The sequence below is a fragment of the Myotis lucifugus genome, unplaced genomic scaffold (assembly GCF_000147115.1).
Source record: "Myotis lucifugus unplaced genomic scaffold, Myoluc2.0 scaffold_19, whole genome shotgun sequence".
Lineage (NCBI taxonomy): Eukaryota > Metazoa > Chordata > Mammalia > Chiroptera > Vespertilionidae > Myotis > Myotis lucifugus.
In genome coordinates this window covers 4318538-4324411 of record NW_005871067.1, presented here as the reverse complement: position 1 = coordinate 4324411, position 5874 = coordinate 4318538, and the positions used below count along the sequence as shown (strand labels likewise).

Here is a 5874-nt window from a genome sequence, read left to right as displayed (position 1 = left end):
AAAGGGTCCTGGGTTGGAAGCCTCGCCACAGGCAGTGGGCCCACTCCCCTAAGCCCTCTCCCCAGGGCATCCGGGTTCTGGGTGAGCAGCCACCCAGCGGGAGACACGGGCCACCTCACCCCAGGGACCAGGCCTGGCTGACCCTCTGTCTCGCGCCCCCTAGGGAGGACCTGTCCTACAACCCCTGCTCCCCGACGGAGGGGAAAGCGAGGGTCCTGCCCTCCCCGTGCACTCGGCTCCCCGCAACGGAGGAGCCCGTCCAGTGCCCTGCGCACCCCCCAAACCGTCCTCACTCCCTGCACCGCCAGGGAGGCCTGTCCTGCGCCCCGAGCCCGGGGCGGGCCCGTGCTGGCCACCGCACGCTCGCCTCTCCGTGCGCCCGGGAGCGTCAGGGCAGAGGCGGGGTGGGGCGCGGTTAAAAGGCGCCGAGGTGGGGGCCCTGCTGACTGCGGCTGCAGACACCGCCGGCCGCCCGCTCGCCCTGCCGCAGCGAGGGCGCCGCTGCGTGCGCAGAGCCCCGAAACAGGTAAGCGGGGCTGGGTGCGGGGTGACCGCGGAGTAGCAGCGCCCCCGCCCCCTCCTCCCGAGAAGCCCAGAGGGGTGTCGGCAGCCTGTTGCCCTCCTCTTCCTGTCGCCCTGGCTGGCGACCACTCCAGGCGGGCCCTGTGGCCTCCAAGTGGGTGCCCGCGCGTTGCCCAGGGAGACCTTATCAGCCCGGATCCGCATCCTGCGTCCCCTGCGAGCCCGAGGAAGCAGGACGGACTGGTTTGGCTTTTACTCCAGATAGTCCCCCTTGGCCTGCACAACAGGTTTATGAATGCATCACACCGTGTATCTGAGGGCCGGCTGGGGACCGGTGCCCCTTTCCCCGATTCCTTGCTGCGTTTGGGCTTGTCTTCGTGTTCACGGGTAACTGACAAAGTCCCATTCGGATCTGGGGGACAGGAAAGCCAGGAAGCTCGTGGCGAGACCTTAAGTCCCAGGTAGAACTGACCCGTATGACTGTGTGGTGTGCGCCCAGAAACTTGTGAACAGCAGATGACAATAATACAATTACCGGACAGCAGTAATTGTCATTGGTGACACCTTTCAGTTAAAAGGTGGAGGCACCGGAAGGTACTTCCTGTCAGGGGAAGAACAGTCAGTCCAGTGCCACTGTCATTGCTGCCTTTTTGACTGGGCTGCCCCCCTTCCTGGAGAGCAGGACCTCTGCCGAGGTGAGTGTGGTGGGAATGCAGCTTTGGACCAGGAGGGGCTGGGGACATGCGGCCCCTACAGGGACCTTCCGTGCCCCCTGGGTGGAACCTCGCTGTGCATTTAATGCTTGCTTGAATTTAAGCACACACCATTGTTCTCTTCCTCGGTGGAATTTATGCCGTACAAGTGTCTTCTTGCCTCTGTTCTAGCAGATCTAACTAGTGTTCTAGAAGGAAATGTCCTGCCCCAGTGCAGCTTCCTTAGAATACAGGATGCTGCTCAGAACTGCCCGAGTGGAGAGCTTTGTCTGTTGTTTGGATTTGGCTGCCACTTTGGGGATGTTGTTTGAACTATGCCAAGGAGAGCAGAGGGGGCTATGGAGCCAGAATATCAACACTCCAGCCTGTAACATAACTGGGGGGTTGTCCAAAACTCAGAAGACCCTCATCCACCCAACTGCCTCGCTGGTGGTTTTATTATAAAACAAAATCTGCTCCAAGAGTGTTCTCTTTTTCTTACATTCTTTTTTCTGCTGAATTATAAGAGCATTAGGGAGGAGCACAACTATAGAGGGTGACAGGAAAATTCTAACTTGCAAATCCTCACTCACCATGCAGCTTTGACACAGTCTGATCAGTCCAGGAGCTGTGAGTGGTTTGTACTCATTAGCAAAAATGTTAAGTAGAATAAAATTGTGGAAGATTAATAGTCTACCCAAGCTTCTTGGTCCATGAGGGCATGACCCCTCCCATGGCAGCATTGTCATATGTGAAGGTTTCTGTTTTACTTGTTTGATTCATTAGAATGGATGGGTCCCCGAATGGTCTTTTTTGTTTTATTCCCAGGGTCACTTTACTCTGTTTGGACTTAAATGTTTGGAAAGCACACAGGTTTACTTGAATGAACAGAGACTGCTTAATAGAAAATTTTTTTAACTCTTTGAGTTCTTAAATGAATTAAGAAATACATGTAATTCTATGAACTGTTCATTTTTATATTTAGACCCCAAAGACAGAAAAACATTTTCATTTTTATTGAATTAATTTTGAAGAAGTATATAAATCCTAAATCCATTGTGTCACTGGCCATTAGTTTGAAAGGACAGTTGATGAAGTTTTGAGTCATTAAACTTAAAAACCATCTATCAGCTTGTCCACTTGGAAGATTTAAAATTTCAAGAGACAAAATATAGATTCTTCTAGATTAAGAAAAGAGTTTGAGATTTTTTTTTAGACTACATACTAATTTTGAGGGAGGGAGAAGGGAGCATATCCAATTCTCAAACTCCCTTTACTCTTTTTTTTTTTTTAATGTTCAGGGAATGAACTTGAGGTTTTGGTTTGGTGGTAGTATCATTATTATTTTGGTAGGAAAAAGAAACTACACTAAAGATTTTATTTTTATTATTTTATTGAGAATTTGAACTACAGAACATCAGTAAATTGGTAGTATCCAGACTTTCCTCATAACAATTCTGGGGATAAAGAAAAACTACCCACAAATGTCATGTGGTAGACATGTGGGAGGAGTTAAAGGAATATGGCCACATCAACTATTTTTTCCTCACCTACATCCAGAAGCTGCACAAAGATTTATACTCATGTCGTTACATTGCTTCTAGGCAATCACATGATGTAGAAGAAGAAAACTTGAGCTCCGAGGAGGGAACCTTGCCCTGGTTCTCCTCGGGTGATAGGCTGGGAGGCCTGGGAGTCAGGCTCAGCTGTGTCATCACTGCCTTTATCAATTCAAACTTCTCAACTCTCCAAACTAAGGTGGAAATAGTGAGAAACGTGTTCTATTCTAAGTCTATCCAATATTTGCTGAATGACTTGAAAAAGTCATCCAAAGAGGATAGAACTATCCAAAAAGATCCTTTGCACCTCATGGTGTGTGCCGAGGTTAACACTGTGTTCAAGGCTTTAGTTTTGGTTCTGTCAGTGAAACTAAAGTGCCATTGTTAAGCAAACTAGTTACGATTAAATTCTTAAATAAGAAATTTAGAAACAATCAAGAAATTCCATTACTGAAGCAGAATGCTATAGATTAAAATTCTTTGAATTGTAAAAAGGAAGAATAGTCTGTCTTCATAATACCGTGTGTATCATCAGAAGTAAGGTCAATGATTTACTTTTTTCAGAGGTAAATATTTGGGACTGGAGCTTTAGTACTGAGAATGCACTGTGGATGATTAGATATACCACAAACCTGAATACAATCCACCTTTGTATGTCTGAGTGGGACCACATTCTCATACATTGAAGACCATAGAAGCTAAGCATATCCATTCTTTCCTTAAAAGAGAGCCAGAAAGGGGCCAGTTAAACCTCTCTGGATTACAGAGAGAGGGTTAATATTTTACTTTTTACTGAAAAAGCTGCTCCCAGTGGCTTCCACCAGCCTGCCTGAAGCCTAAAAGGAAAGAGGTATTTTGTTCATTGGTACCAATGGGAAAGGGTTCCAATGAGTGTAGATAGTTTGGAAAGCAGTTCTCAAAAAGTACTGGTCCTTCAAATGTCCTCTAACCACACTGTTTATGACAGCTCACCCCAGGGCATGTGTTTACAGGGGAGAGGCTGAGAGCCAGTAGTTCCTCTCCTCCCCCAGTCAGGGTGCGCCTCACCCACCGAGGAGTCAGATCAGCAGGGGCAAGTGCAACCAGGGCTTCCTTTCAAATCTGCTGAATCTTCTGCCCTCTCTCAGTCCCCTGGGAGTGGGCAGAGTGTCATGGGAGTAGCCAGGCCTTACCCGTGACTGCAGCATTGTGTCAGGAAGTTTGGGGCAGGCCATACCCCTGGTCTTCCTCCTAATACTTGTGAGAGGAGCTCTCCTCCTGCTCTTAGCGTTCACTGGGAGTATGGTGTGCAGGACAGATGCCCTGGCTTCTTGGGAAGCCCCTCAGCAACAATAGGGATGAAACAAAAGAATGGAAAGGGAAGCTTTCTCTGTAGGAAACGCTGATGCATGTTCACTGAGTGCTCTTCCTGGGGAACAAGGCGGGCAGCGGAGTGATGGAGGCTGTGGAGCACAGCTCTTCCTTTCCAGTCATTTCCATCATGTGATAGGTAATAGTAGGGCCTTGGTTGATCCTGTAGGAAGGTACTACCAATTAGGTGATTTGTTTTAGCCCAGTTAATTGTCTTGAGTGACCAGGAGGTTAGACACACATACGTGGGTTTAATCACTCACTTTTTTTAGTGCTCTAGGCAGCTCATTTTTTTCCTTCCTTTAAAAGTGCAGGTAAATTGCTGATTCAAACTCAAAAAGAGTTGTATAATAGATTATTTTCTGTTCAGCTTTGCTACTTTGAGAGCGTGTGATTTGGGGACCAGAGAAGTAAAAAAGAAATAAAGCTATTGCTGTCACTATTGCTCCTGTTTTTTAAGGAGAAGCCCCAAGGAGTGGAAATCAAGGATCCTGCTTCTAGAAAGTAGGACCATATTCTTGTGAGGAAATTGTGACCTCCTGACCTCAGCCCCTGGCCTTAGCCTTTCCAAATTCATTAGACAGCTTGATTGGTTTGCTTCCTAGTAGGGCAGGTAACAGGTGACACCAGGTGTGCCATTCATTGTTCAGGCAGGTGATAGAGAATTCAGACACAAATAGCCTTTTCTTTTTTATAACTGCAGGGGAGTTTAAATTCTGTGCACTTTGGAGGTCTTGAGAAAATGTGAACTTTTCTTTGGTAAATCAAAGATTTGCTGATTGGGTACTTAACTAACCAAACCTCAGGGGGAAGTGTTTCCTAGTTAATTAGAGAAGATCTCATTTTATAAACAAATAGGACTGACCTCCTAGGGGAACATCTGTTGTAAAATATGTTGAAACATCAAGATATATGTTTCTACACTTCCCACCACCCATCACATCCTGAAAGACTTCCAGAATAGAACAGCAAGAACTAGGAAAATGTATTATAATAACTTTCATGGGAGACTAAAAATTAATTGTACAATCCGTATTGTCTAAAATTAGTCTTTTTAAATCAAAGTTTAGTTTAATGTGGACATTGACTATCTCTTAGGCCATGAGATAAGTGGTATGTAAAAGCAGGATTTAATTGTAGAACCTGAGATCACCCCTCCCAAGTGAGCCCACTGCATTACCCCAGCCATGCTTACACAGCCTCTGATTGAATGTTTTAAGGAAAAGAAGCCACAGCTTCAAAGAGTTTGTGTCTAAAGAGTTGAACCTATTTCATTTTTCTCAGCTTTTTCTTTTAAAAAAAATCCTATCTCTTGACTATTGTAAATAATGCTGCAATGAACATAGGAGGGCATATATCTTTTCAAATTGGATTTCTTCAGATAAATACTTTGAAGTGGAATTGCTGGGTCATAAGGTAGTTCTATTTTTATTTTTTGGTTAATCCTCACTTGGGGATATTTTTTTCCATTGATTTTTAGAGAAAGTGGAAGGTGGGGAGAGAGAAAGAGAGATTGATGTGAGAGAGACACATTGATCAGTTGCCTCCTGCATATGTCCTGACCCAGGCCAGAATCGGGCCTGCAACCCAGGTACATGCCCTTGACTGGGAATCGAACCTGCACCCTTTGGTCTGTGGGCTGATGCTCTAACCACTGAGAAAACTGACCAAGGTAAGGTATTTCTATTTTTAATTTACAAGAGCCAAGGTATAGAAAGAACCTAAGTGTCTATTGACAGAGGAATGAATAG

At 45.9% G+C, this 5874-nt stretch overlaps 1 protein-coding gene across 1 annotated transcript in view; it reads left to right on the top strand.

The window, feature by feature from the left end:
- Positions 1-449: 449 nt before the first annotated feature.
- The window catches only part of GJB6 (gap junction protein beta 6), an 11890-nt gene continuing 6465 nt past the window's right edge, over positions 450-5874 (top strand). The window contains exon 1 of the mRNA XM_006085493.3: positions 450-526. The gene's annotated coding sequence lies outside the window, so the exon portion shown is untranslated. The remainder of the gene's footprint in view (positions 527-5874) is intronic.